Below are 14,402 nucleotides of genomic sequence, written 5' to 3'. Positions count from 1 at the left end.
ATCTGGGATAGATTTACATTTCCCTGGCATGGGTTTTAATAGGGTTCTTCTTGAGAACAGGGTCAATTAATATCCCTTCCATTCCTGGGATTCTAGGACCTCTGATCTAGAACTTAACTAGAGTGTTTATTTGACTTCTTCTGGAATAGAGGCCAGGTTTCCATTCAGTTGCCTAGCAAGTGTGGGATGTAGGCTTTGTGGGTAAATGAGAAATTTAAACCGTTTATTGAGAGTTTGGAATCATTAGAACTGATTAGTCCAAATTTACCAATTTAACTGAATTATTAATTCAGACTGATGAAGAATTCTTAAGTGAATCTGGTCACAGAGTCACAAGGAGTTAGAAGTTCCCTGCTGTGGAGATTTAAAATTATGCTTTTGAAAGCCAGGTCCCTGGCTCAAGTCACTACGGAATCAGTTAACTCACTGCAACCTCAAATGAACAGCAACAGGACTTTGTCCTCTTCCCAACCTGGACCTGGAACATGTGGAAAATTTCGTGCCTCGATGTGGTTCTTAGCTTAAAATCTCTTCTTTGCTCGGTACCTCCTAAAGGTTGATTCTGTAAGAAACATGAGGAAAATATTGCCGAGGCTTCAAAGTAATTTTTGTTGAGGATAATTCTTAATCAAAAGCATGATGTTTTGTTGAAGGTGACAGGTTAAGAATAGGAATTGTCTTGTTGGGTGGATGATGTCTGGGCAAGGATGGATTTATTGGTTCTAATTCAGAACAAAGAATATAGTCAAATTTTTTTTGTTAGTGTGTTTATTCCCCATCATTTACACTTAATTCCCATCTTCCTCTTGAAGTGTAATATTCTTAGGAAATGTAGAGTCAACTTATGTTGGGTTTCTTTTGTTTTATATTATTTTACCAGGGTTCTTGCTTCCTGAGTCGTCATGGCAGGTTCGTATGTTGATAGGAAATCATTCACATCATGGTTTTACAAATCCTCTTCCATCAGAAATGTGGCTCAGTTTTATTTGTGGGCCTTTCCCAGCAACACTGGTAACTGTCACCCACCTGAAGTCCAACACCTGGAATCCTCATTGTACGACAATGTTCTCTTCAGGTGGTTCTGCTGGATTTGAATGGAAAGTTAATTACATGCCTGGGTTTGGTTTTGTTTGTTTTGGTTTTCTCCTTTTCTGAAAATTTACTTCAGGCAAAAGTTTGCAACAACTTCTAATAATGTACCAGGAATCTTTGGGGTACACAGGATAATCTCTTAAAGCCGTGGTAACCAGAGTGCAAAGGAGTGGCTTAATAGAATACAGAATGTACCTGTACTGTGTCTTTGGAATGATGATTACCATACTTAAGAATGTACACTGCTCATCTCTGGAGGTCTCTGGAGTCTAGATTACGTAAAAATAAAAGCATTCTCTGGCTAAGCAGGTGAGAAACTTAGTATTGGTACTAAGTTTATTGGTACTGTTTTTCATCTAAGTGGACCAATACTCACTAAACCAGCTAAGGCTTGCACATCTGATTGCCACACTGCACTATGTAATTTCAGACAACAAAAGCATATGCTAGTGGTGTTATCCCATTTGGTTGTTTCACAGAAGTGTTGAAAAAGTACAAAGTACAGACCAAAGAGTAAACAGGAAGAGCAGCGGTCCTCCTGACAGAAACAGCAGGCGGAGGCAATAGTTCAGTGAAGTTTGCGCCCAAGTCCTGTAGCCACTGCACCAGAGAGACCTTCCTTTTCTCGCTTAGATTCTTTGCATGGGGATCTGTTTGCAGGCTCAGTCCCCCGGAGAGAGATTCTGAACTGTCTTTGTGCTAAATTAAACATTAGTTTTCTCCTTGGGAACTTGATCTTCCATAGACAGGCAACAATATCTTTCTGAGAGAGTTCCCAGCTAACCATTTCCCTCAGGAAGAGAGCAGCTCAGGAGCCTTTTCACCTCCACTGTCTGCTTAGCTGGTGTAAGTGTGTGTTGCATAGGAATTGTTGTGCACAACAACAATAGTTCTCCTAACTAGGTCTGGAAGCCCTTAGAGCAAGGACTTGTACTCTAATCCTTGGTATAATGCTGGAGGACCCAAGCTGGCTTAGCATGTAATAAATGCAAATGGTCAGGGCAGCACCCAGGTCATGGAAGATTGTGAAGGCAAAATCTTGCAGGAGCAAAGGAGTTTCCTTTGCTCACTGCCTCCCAAATCCTGCAGCCACAGCAATGAAAGGGAGGATGCTAAATACAAGCCTTCTCATCTGTGGTCATTCCTCATCTCCATCCTGCCCAGCTCCCAAGAGAGCCAGTTCATACTGATCTGAAAATAGGATGTTATTCTATCAATGTATAGGGTAGCATAAGCCTTTAGAGAGAAAACAGACCAAATTCTTTATTCACAGATGAGAAAATTAAAGCCTATTTAAAAGAGTAGTAGAGGCTGGACAAGAACCCAAGTTTACTATTCTAGGTTATAAAGAGCTGTCCTTTTATTAAGGACTTTTTTTTTTTTAAGATCTATTTAGTTATTTGAGAAAGAGAGAGAGCATGTGTGGTGGGGGGAGGAGTACAGGGAGAGGGGGAGAGAGAGTCTCAAGCAGACTCCCCGCTGAGCACAGGGGGCTCCATCTGGGGCTTGATCTCACCACCCTGAGATCATGACACTGAGATCACAACTTGATCTGAAGCCAAGAGTCAGACACTTAACCGACTGTGCTCACCAAGGTGCCCTTTATTAAGAACCTTTTTACAAATCTATAAAAACAATAGGGGCAATTTGGGAATTTCTGTTAACATATTGGTAGTGGAAAAAGCAGGGAGTTTAGAGCCTACTAGATTGTCTTCTAATGATCACAGTGATTCCCTCCTACATGCCCCTTCATAATGTGACTTTACTACTCCTCTCATTGAAAACTAGATGCCATCGCTGCCCCCCTTCCAAATCTTGAATGGCCTTGTGACTTGTTTTAACCAGTAGAATGTGACAGAAATGACACTGTGCTACTTGTGAGAATGAACTTTAAGAAGCCCTCCTTGACTCAACATTTGTTAAGAGGGAGAGCCTTATGTTAAGTGTTCTTACCACAAATAATAGTAAAATAATGAAGAGGTCAGGAGAAAAGTTTGGGAGGCGATAGATATGGTTATGGCCTTGATGGTGGTGACCATTTCAGGGGTGTACACTTACCCCATACTTACAGAGTTGTATATATTAAATATGCATAGCACTTTATGTGTCAACCATACCTCAGTAAGGCAGTTAAAAAAAAAAAAAGAATCTTTTTGGAGCACTAGACCACCACACAGAGGACTTTGTGTAGCCAGCTAAAGAATGAGTGTCCACATGCAGAGGACCAAGGCACTCCTGTTCCTGACCAGCAGCAGCTGCCAACACAAGAATGAGGCCCCCTTGGGCCAGCCAGTCCTCTGACGTGGTGTAGCCCCATGAGTGAGTGAGCCCAGGTGAAATCAGCAGAGGAACCATCTAGCTGGCCCAGAGAATCAAGGGAAATAGCACATCAAAGTTTGCAGCTAGAAGGTTTTTGGGGTGGTTTGTAACTTGGCAAAGGTCAACTGAATCGGAGCTGGAAAACCTTAGCAGGGGCGATGGCTCCCCCTTTTGAGCTGCATTCCCCCTGCACTGGGTTACTTAACATCTCTGAGACTCATTTTCTGCTTTTTACGGTGATAGAAACTGTCTGGAAGGTTGCAAGGATTAAATGAGATAATACATGGGAGTACCTTGCATATGGCCTAGCACACGGTTGAGTTCAGGAACATTAGTTTCCTTGCTTTCTCCTCTGTCACTGAGCTCTAATTTGAGCCCTCCTTCCTTTGTCATCTTTGTCACTCTCACTTAGTGTGCATCGACATTCTTCTAGGCTCCCCCAGCTCACCGTTCCTCTGAACAGCAATTTATTTTCTCCCTCCTGGATGATGGCCTGGTGCTGTCATTCCTCCTAACTACCAAATTTCCAGCATTCTTGTTACGCTCCAGAGAACACATCTGCCTTCGGTAGTCTACCCTTAAAATAGAAAAGGGTTAACCTCATAAAGATGTCACTCCCCTTGTACTGCGATGCTGCCCTTGGGAGATTCAAACAGCATAGCAAATATAGATGGGCAATGTAATTGCATTCGATCTTCTAGGTCACAGAAGACTTTGCAACCTACAACAGCGTACAGGGGGGAAAGTAAGCATGTTCCATCTTGAAGAGCAGTGTTTCGGGACTCTTTTCTTCTTCTCTTCTCCTCCTCCTCCTCCTCCTTCTTCTTTTGGTTGCACATTGTTCTGAGTCCCTCATTTTTTTTCCATCTTCTACTTCAACAATAAGTGAATAAACAAAGAGGAAGGTGATATAGTGACACTATATTCTACTTAATATACTTATTAGTGATATGGTGCCAGAGTACTGGCCCAGGAATTGGATGTTGAAGGTCCCTAGTGATACTAACTAGTAGGGCAACTGAGTCAAGTCCTTTTACCTCCTTGGTACTTGCTCTCCTTCTTGGAAAAATCATAAAGGCCACCTGGAACGAGTGGCTTCTATCACCTCACAGGCGCTCCCGTTGGGTGGATATCCTTTGAATAAGTTCCCTGGTATTTCACTTTGGTTTTTCACTTTTCAGGCTGCCCTTCAATGTATCTGTTAGGAAGAACTGAGAGAAGGAAAGGTGGCAAGAGGGAGGAGGTTTTGTTTTCTAAAGGAAATGCTAATGAGGAGGGTCTGAAGTAATCTTGGGAGCAAGGTCCAGTTGTGGCAAAGGGCGAGCGCCCAGCCCTATTAATTGCTTAACGCTCTTCCTGGGCGTCATGAACAGATCACTGCATATCTGACCCTGTTTGTTGGAGTTTAGGGCTCCAGGATGAAAAACACAGTTGTAGGCCTAGAGTTTGGCTCATTAACTTTATTTTGAGAGGAAGTACTGGTTTTGTCTGCCCAGATTATCCCAGCTACCCGTGGAACATTTCTGGGGGCGAAGGAGATCCCCAAATGAGTACCCCTGTGAAATAATTCATGAAATCTAAAATGTGAAACAAAAAGGAAAATATTCTTACAGAGCCTGCCTTCCTTAGGAATTGACTAATCTGACTCTCTCTCTCTCTCTCTCTCTCTCTCTCTCTCTCGTATACACACGATTGGAAAGCACAGATTAATGTATGGGATTTTATATGTGTCACCACTTCATTTTAAAAATATGTTTCTGCTTTAAAGAGGAACTACAAAAGAGAGTCACCGAGAAATTGGTCTGGGGGAGGGGAATTCAATCCACTGCCTCATTTTTTTTTCTTCTTATCACTAAAACCCTAAGCAGAGAGTGTAATCACCTATTTCCCAGGGGCAGCCATAAGCCCTTAAAACTCAGATCTGTTTAGGGATTTAATAGAACTGGAAAAAAGGAATGTACAGGATCTGCTCCAAACAAATCCACCGAGGAAAATTTACCCAACCAAATACTAAATCTAGAGGATTTCTTTGATAGCATAATTCCCACCCTGCCTAGCTCTTGATCTAGTTAGAGCATAGCTCTGCATATTGCATCTTTATAATTTGTAGACTCTCAGATCTGTGGATCCCAACTTGGACTCCACGCCAGTCCAGTGCTTTTTTTTTGTTTTTTTTGTTTTTTTCCACAAAACAAGATGTAACTAGCAGGAAGCCAAGAGGGTCATTTGGTTGGGGCTGTCGTTTCATTTTGTTTCCAAGGGTACTCAGCTTCATTATCTGTTAGACTGCAGCCTTAGAGATGACTTTTTCCTACTAACTTTAAACTCTCTAGTTTTTCTAGGGACCCAGATCCCCAACACATGTGTGCATGCACACACCCCTCCCCATATACGTTTTTTTTTTTTACCATGATTGTTAACAAATTGGTTACACGGGTGACTTAGCTAGAATGAAGAAATACCTTAAAGAGTATGGGAAAGAAGATCAGTTTTTAAGGAAATTGCTCCAGAAGACAAGAGTATGCCAAATTGCAGAAACTAGGAAAGAGAACATTGTATCACAGTAGTTAAGTGTTGAGTGACAAGGCACCTCCATTCTGGTCCAAGTTTTACTGCTAAACTAACAGAATGACCTTTTGGCCTGTCAAAAGGCCAAAAGCCCCTCCTTTGCTTGTTAGTTTCCCCATCTGCAACCCAAAAATGTATTCCACAGCACATTGCTTGGCTGGATTGTTCTTGGCATATAGGATTCAGCTCAAATATCACCTGCTTGGAGAGACCTCCCTGGCTACCCTAACTCATGTACACACATGATTGATCAAATCGCTTTCTCTTTCCTCCTTTCCTATTACTACAAAGGTGTTGTCTTCATAACTTTTATCACTATCTGAATTTATGTCACTTCCTTGTTTAGTGGGTGCATTTCCTATCCTCCCCTCCAGGAACGTTAGCCTCTTGAAACCGGGAAGCTTGTCAGTCTTGTTCACTACACGTGTCTTAGGCCCTAGCAGTTTCTGGAGCATTTTGGGTCCACAGTAAATATTTGTTGAGCGAATGACCAGATCAATGGCTTTTAAACAAGAGATGTCTTATGAGTCTTTCAGGAATGAAGGTACCAAAGAGAGGTGAAAGAACATGCAATGGGCCTCCAAAGGACCCACCTCCTGTTTGATTATGCATTATATATATATATAAAACACCAAGTTTTTAATCATACTAAGGTATATACATATATATACACATATGTGTGTGTGTATATATATATATATATATATATATATATATTTTTTTTTTTTTTTTTTTTACTTATTCAGGTCATTTATTAAGAGCAAAAGCCGGGCCGTCCCATCTATGTGATATTGCAACATGAAAAATCACATACATACTAAGGAGACCCCACAGGACTGAGAGCCTTTCAATAGTATAGAGCCATAGATTACAAAATTAAAATACAAATGATCCCCCAAATTTGGCAGGAAACGAGTACAGTATGAGGAGGGTTAGAATGGAAGGGCACTTGCTTTTTGATAAGGCAGTTACAAAATGGAAAACAAACCCACATCCCAAAAACATTCTGATGGGCATAATGGATAGCAGACACGTGAAACCGGGGTCCCGTACAACCCTCTGTCACTGGCATATCTATAGGTATATGTATAGAAATGCCGTTTTTTTTCTTTAAAGATTTTATTTATTTATTCATGGGAGACACAGAGAGAGAGGCAGAGACATAGGCAGAGGGAGAAACAGTCTCCCTGTAGGGAGCCCGATGCAGGACTCGATCCCAGGACCCAAGGATCACGACCTGAGCCAAAGGCAGACGACGCTCAACCACTGAGCCACCCAGGTGCCCCAGGTATAGATACGCCTTAATGTGATTAAAAACATGATTCCATTGCTACAACCATTTGAAAGACGCAAGAGCATGATAATCATTTCAGATTTTTCCCAGATTGAAACTCTAAAGCCCAGCCTCTCATCAGTAACAAACATCCACATAAGGGTAAGGATGATGGAGTAGAGGTTGCATACTGAGTGACTGCTATACGCTGGGTCCTGTGTTAGTCCTTTGTGCCACATGGGAGAGACCAAGTTCTTATTTGGTGGAGTTTATATTTTAAAGAGGGTGGGGTGAGGGAGGACGTGTATAAAACAAACAACACAATGAGATAAATGCAACTAGTGATACAGCACACACCTCTTTGTTCTTTAAAGCAGCTGATTGGATATTGATTTGGATTAAATTAAACAGAAGCAGATCTGGGAAATGCTTCAGGAAGTAGAAAGTGATAAGCATAAACAAACAACTACCCTTGGAGTAGGAGATGGGCTTCTTTGCCAGGTCCTGGACCACCGCCTGCACAGTGATCTCCCCTGTCCAGGCGGTGTGTGGCTTTCCTCTGTGCAGAATGCTGGTTCCCATGCTCCTAGGGAGGAAGGTGGTCATACCAGCATCTTCTGTGCCTCGGAACTCTTGTGATCATTTCCTTAGAAGTCACTGAGATTTGAGAGTTAAAGAAAAACTACTGACAGGCACCCTTTGAGGAAAAGAAGAATATTGCCCTCCTTAGCAAGAGAAAACAAATAGGAAATTAACATTGGGACCAAAAGGAAGTAGAGGCATAGTAGGTTCTCAGGAGGAAGGTTAGAACAGTAACTGGTCTTTGCAATTATTATAATAATATCCCCCTACCTGAACACAACCAATATTGCCCACACAGAAACCCTGTGCTATAAATAAGGCAAATGCATGGGGGCGCCTGGGTGGCTCAGTTGGTTAAGTGTCCAATTCTTGATTTTGGCTGAGGTCATGATCTGAAGATCATGAGCTCAAGCCCCCTGTTGGGCTCAGTGCTGAGTGGGGAGCCTATGTAGGGTTCTCTCTAGCCCTCTGCCACTTCCCCCTCTAAAACAATAAATAAATAAATAAGGCAAGTGCAGCTTTTTAAAATTTTGCGTATGAGAGACAGACTCAGAGAAGTTGAGAAATGCTAATATCTTACTTTTGAATAACAAATTTGCAGTTTACAAAGTATGGACACACATATCCAGTTGTTCTCTGGGGTATTATTATGCCCAGTTTAGAGACTGGTAAGGGACTCAAACTGGCCGGCACTAACTCTGCAAGTGAGCAAACATTACCCTCCTGATCCATGGGACTGTCTGTCCGGGGCGCACAGCTTTCAAAGTTGAGGGATCAAGTCCCAAATACATCACTGAATTTACATCTAAGATGAGGACATTTTATGTCCTGCACTTCCAGAAGCATACCCACACATAATTTGAAGCAATGACTCTCCTAGAAAGAATGGCAATCATGAATGGAATGAGGATGTCAGACACCCGGGGCACATCAAATCTACAATAAGAGAGGCTGAAAAGGGGGAGTCATGTTTTGTTTTGTTTTTTTCTTTTTAAAAATCAATTTGTAAGAAGCCAAGTCAAGGTGAAAGAACTGTTTTAAATTTGTGAAAGCCCACACTTTGCTACCCATGTTTCTTGTGGATCAAGTGAGCCACCTCATAGGTCTGGAGAGGGAGGGTTACAAGGTTGTTATGAATAGAAACTTGATCTGAATCAGAGAAGCAGATTTGTCTCTGTAACCAAGATTGGTCTAAGTTTTTCTCTGTGCTGTTGCTTACTTTGGAATGAATATCTTTGATGGAACTTAAGGGAGAGACCTACAGCTCTTTGCTGAAAAGTGATTTCGAATCTATTCAGATCCAGGTTGAATCTGTTTTTCATGCTGATGGGTGTTTTCTCATTACCTGGAGAAAGTGCAAGAGTTCATAATTGATGGCATTTTCCTTCAAAGTGGAGATGTACCTTATTTATCCTCGTATTTCTAGGGGACAGTAATGCCAGATATGTAGTAAGCAAGCATTTTACCAATGTTTGTTGAAATTAAACTGTGGTGAGCATGAATTTTTAAAGGATCCCAATCCTTTACATTTTTCTGACTAAATGTACCTTACACCTGATGTGAAACACTGACCTTGAAGATTTCCTTTTGGTTCAGGGTTTGTTTTGTTTTGTTTTGTTTTTAAAACACCTTCATTAAGTATTTACTCTGTCAGGTACTCTTCTAAGTGTTTTTAGAATATTAACTCATGTGTCCTCACAATCACATGGTGAACTAGGTACAATCTTATTTCCATTTGACAGATGAGGAAGGAACGTGCCCAGATCACTCAGCCACGAATGGTAGAGGCAGTATTTGAACAGAGTGGGATGTTGCCACCTCCCGTGTGTTTAGTTATAGTCTCCTACTGCGTATAGAAGGTCATTACACAGATAATCTCAGACTCCAGCTCACACACAACCCAGGCCTCAGTTTGGAAGCCTATGTGCAGCAAGACATTTGAAAATCAGTAGTGAGTAAAACTAAGTCATTGGGGATTTTGTTTTTGTTTTTAAATACTTTATTCAGGGCAGCCCCGGTGGCGCAGTGGTTTAGCGCCGCCTGCAGCCCAGGGTGTGATCCTGGAGACCGGGGATCCCACATTAGGCTCCCTGCATGGTGCCTGCTTCTCCCTCTGTCTGGGCTCTGCCTCTCTCTCTAGCTGTGTCTCTATGAATAAATAAATAAAATCTTTTTAAAAAAATAAATAAATACTTTATTCATTTATTTGATGGGGAGAGAGAGAGAACAAGCAGGGGGAGAGGGAGAAGCAAGCTCCCTGTTCAGTGGGATTGAGAGATGACAAGAGGCTCCATCCCAGGACCCCAGGATCATGACCTGAGCTAAAAGCAGACAGACGCTCAACCACTGAGCCAGCCAGGCACCCCAAGCTGACTCATTGCTGGAGGTGCAGATGAAATTCAGAATGAATGCCTAGGGGCTACAGATTACTCTTTGAGACCGTTTCCAGGCTCTTGTTTTTTTCAAGAGGTGGAACACACTTGAATATGTAGAATCTGTGAGTGACAAATAGGTTTTGACTTGCATGGAAGCAGAGGTTGGTAGTAACCACGCGGAGAGCTATGAGGAGGATTATATGAGGTGATATCCAAGCTTGGTGGGAAGGGGGCCATGGTGGCTCATTATTGTTAACTGCCATGGGCAGAGAGAAGGCAACATGGCTGACAAGTCCCTGGAATGGATTCTTCAGGATCAGGAACCCAGATCTGGAGGGTCTTAAATATAGATTTCTGATGAAATGTCAACTCTTCCCATGGAGGAAAATGTCAGTTTTCCATGGAGGAATGCTCAAGTGGTATCTAATGATACCCCTTTATAAAGTCAGGTTTAAATAGGTTAAATAAATTGTAACTTTAGGCTCTAAGTGCCTTGAAGATGGGTAAGCTCCTTGAAGGCATTAGAACCTCTGTTCTCTTGGGATGTCTGGGTGGCTCAGCGGTTGAGCATCTGACTTTGGCTCAGGGTCCCGGGATCGAGTCCTGCATCGGGCTCCCTGCATGGAGCCTGCTTTTCCCTCTGCCTGTGTCTCTGCCTCTCTGTCTCTCTCATGAATGAATAATAAAATATTCTAAAAGAAGAAAAAAGAGAAACTGCTTTCTGTGAGAGCTCAGGGAAGGCGACTGAGTTTGTTTTTTTTTTCAGTATTGTATAAAGTGCAGTGCGAACTTGGCTTCATTCCCTCCCTGACTTGACCCGGATGGCCCCTGAGCCCCTTTCCTGTGGAAGTCCTGCAGCTACCATCACTCATGATCAGTGCCCTGAGGAAGGTCCATTTCTGGGAGAAGCAGAGACAGCGACAGCAGGGAAATGGGAAAGTGACACCCCAAGCAGGAGACCGCCAGAGCTTTCTTTTGGGGAATCAAATTCTGCCACAGCTGCCTCTGAAAACAGAAAAGCTTAACAGCCGTGTATTGCGGTCTGATGTCCAAGCTCCCCTTTAGGCACCCAGACTAGAGAAGCGAGTAAGACAAGTTCTGTGCTCTCTTAGGAAATGCTTTCTTATCAGTAGCTTCCTTCTCCCTGGCAGGTAATGACATGACATCTTGAGTATGGGAACCCTCTGAATTGAATGCGGAGTTTTGTGTGATGGCATCTGTGCTTATTCAGTGTGGGCAGACTCCACCGTTGGTCAGGTTCTCCGAGGGCCAAAGGACCTGAGGGTGAGGCTCATGGGGCTGAGAAGAAGAATCCACCAAAATGAGGCCAGTGCAATCACTCCACACAGAGTGGCCAGTCTTAAGACATCCCAGAATTTCCTCTTTTTGTATGACTGTTCATTCTAGGATCGGGAATCCTAGGAGAAAGCACACATGGGTTTCTTCATGCCTCACATACTTCCTTCACCTTGGGCTGTTGTTGTCTATTTTGTTATCTACCTGAACATTTTTCCTCTTTTCTAAAAAGCAAGCAGCCCCGCAGCAGCAGCTGAGCTTTTTTTTTTTTTTTTTTTTTTTTTAAGATTTTATTTATTCATGACAGACACACACAGAGGCAGAGACACAGGCAGAGGGAGAAGCAGGCTCCACCCAGGGAGCCTGTGGGACTGGATCCCTGGTCTCAAGATCACGCCCCCGGCTGAAGGCAGCGCTAAACTGCTGGGCCACCAGGGCTGCCCAGCAGCTGAGCTCTTTGTGTTCTGTTTTGCACTTGAGTTTTGAGTCAGTCCAGCAAAATCTGTTAACTTTGTTTTTCAGTGACCCCCCCACCCCCATCTTGAGGTTCCTCTCCTCCCACCTTGACCTCAAACTCCAAATTTATGTCCCTGTGTCATTGTGAGGAACATCTTGGTGAAAAGGCTGGAGCTGAATTGGAGCTTCGTCTTGGGGATTTTCATAGTAACACTGACTCTTTATTATTAGCTGTACACTCCGGACTGCTAGAGTTCGTATTTTGGCAGTGGTCCATCAAACACCCTATTCTTAAGAGCCTTTCACTTAGTCGTAAACATGTGCTGGGACTGGGGCTCACTTTCTTTATTGATATTTACCAAAAGCAGTTTAACTGTTGAAAAGTTGTTATTAAAAAAAAAAAAAGAAGCTCAGACTTCAGGACTATTTTTCCACTCATCTAACTCAAAACTATGCTTGATCTAAAAAAAGTTAATTTGGCATTTAGTGGCTTAATTTGATGGTCCAGTCATCCTGGTAATTTGAGGGGAAGAAGAGATGTAACTGCTAGGTCATTTTACTTTGATAGATAGATGCCTATCAAACACTTGTGGAGGGGATGGCTGCTACACATAACTTACATGATCGACCAGAACGACTAAGGAGAACAGTCCAGTATACTGAGGAAATTGTTCCTGCCCTTGACGTTTTCTCTATTTAGAATAAAAGTGTTCTATAGACACATCTACTGGACACTCTACATTTTGGAGACTTTCCTAGTTCCATTATGAGGATGCAAATAATATCCCAAATTCTCACTGGCTTCTAGATACATAGATGTATTCAGAAATTTGGTGAAGGAAAGATGATCACAAATATGGCTGTTTCTTTGATCTCTGGGAGGAATTTGGGCAAGTATAACAACATACATACTAATCTTTTGAGGAGATGGTGACTTACAGCCATAAAGCAGGAGCCTCAAGAATTTAAATGTTCAAAACTTTGATATTTTTCTCCTGTGATTTAAGATTCTAAAAGTTTCACTATTCAGGTGGCTGAACAGAGCTGCTCTGGGGGCTGTGGTGATACTCTAAGTAATGCTTTTCATAATGACCCCCTTCCATTGAGTGTATCTCATTGTTAGTTTTGTGGTAGGGCATTAATTGACAGGTGGCATTCACCAATCAGTATAACAAGGAGTTAATTCCATTTTATTCCATTTCCCCCTGTTGAGATGTAGGTATTTCATAGAGATATCCGAACTCACAATGACCATTTGATGGAAAAACATCATGCCATGAAATCATCTCGCCTGCTTTGCATGTCTCTTATCTCCCTGGGCCATCCTAGGAAGCTCCCTGTAGCTTCTGTGGGATGAGCTGGAGATTCCTACTGATGAATGTTCCTTGCACAACTTTTTGAGTGAGGTACCACTCTGGGCACTTTGCCTATTCAGAAAAATCTCAACTGGCTCTGTCTCAGGGCTACCCTTCTAGGCATATATTATTATATGCTTATTGACTTCGTATTGCTTATTCAATTTGAAATGTATCTAATTGTTTTATGAGTTGTATTTCCTCCAGTATTGAATGTAAGTGCCTAAAAAGTTTTTAAAAATCAAAATTAATTTATTGTCAGCAAGAAGATTTTTCCTAAAAAATCATAATAATATTTCTTCCCTCTCTTGGGGGAGATGGATACTGTTCCCTACCTGGACCTTTTTCAGAATAACACAACTATAATGCATCTGTGCCCTACTGTAGTTACATATGTGCATAACTGTTCAGTGAGTAGCAAGGAAGAGGCCATAGTATATCAGAAGGAAGAACACATATTTATGTTTTCAGAAAGGAGGGAGAAGAATTTGCAGATTTGAGCTCTTGGAATTTCCTGTAAAAATTTTTTATTACGGTTTTTGTTCAAAAGTCAGATGCCAGTTGCCATGTTAATAAGATGATGAGAGTAGATAATTGTATTATCTGTTGATGCATAACAAATGCCAAAGCATAGCACTGAAAACAGTATACGTTTCTTACCTCACACAGTTTTTAAGGGTTAGGAATTCAGAAAGGTTAGCTCAGGGCCTCTCATTAGATTGTACTCAAATCATTGGCGGGGACTGAAGTCACTTCAAGATTTGAGTGGGGATGGAGGATCTGCTTCCAAGTTCATTCACATGGTTGTGGGCAGCACTCCGTTGGCTATTGGCCAGAGGCCTTAGTTCCTCACCACTGTGGCCTGTCCTTAGGCTGCTTAGGTATTCAGGTCACAGCAGCTAGAGTCCTCCAGAGGCAGTGATCCAAGAGAGTGAGAACCAGTATAGAAGCCCAGGTACCATCTCCCCTACTGTGATTTTGAGGAAGGTTATACCACTGACTATTCTAAAATTAGGCCATCCATTCATGTTCCCTGTATTTATGGAGCATCAAAGATATACCAGGCACTGTTCTAGGCACTTAGGA

General features: G+C 42.2%; 1 protein-coding gene and 1 long non-coding RNA gene across 3 annotated transcripts in view; one reads left to right on the top strand and one right to left on the bottom strand.

Moving 5' to 3' along the window:
* Positions 1-14,402, top strand: part of MAML2 (mastermind like transcriptional coactivator 2) — a 344,064-nt gene that overhangs the window by 8,770 nt on the left and 320,892 nt on the right. The gene's annotated exons all lie outside the window — the stretch shown is intronic.
* Positions 296-5,002, bottom strand: LOC140615210 (uncharacterized). The gene is made up of 2 exons (XR_012016005.1): positions 878-5,002; positions 296-562 (listed from the first exon to the last, which is right to left on the bottom strand). It is a non-coding gene; the product is annotated as an uncharacterized lncRNA (long non-coding RNA).

The sequence above is a fragment of the Canis lupus genome, chromosome 23 (assembly GCF_048164855.1).
Source record: "Canis lupus baileyi chromosome 23, mCanLup2.hap1, whole genome shotgun sequence".
NCBI classification, from domain to species: domain Eukaryota; kingdom Metazoa; phylum Chordata; class Mammalia; order Carnivora; family Canidae; genus Canis; species Canis lupus.
The sequence above is the reverse complement of the archived record's forward strand: the minus strand, read 5'-3'. Positions and strand labels throughout refer to the sequence as shown.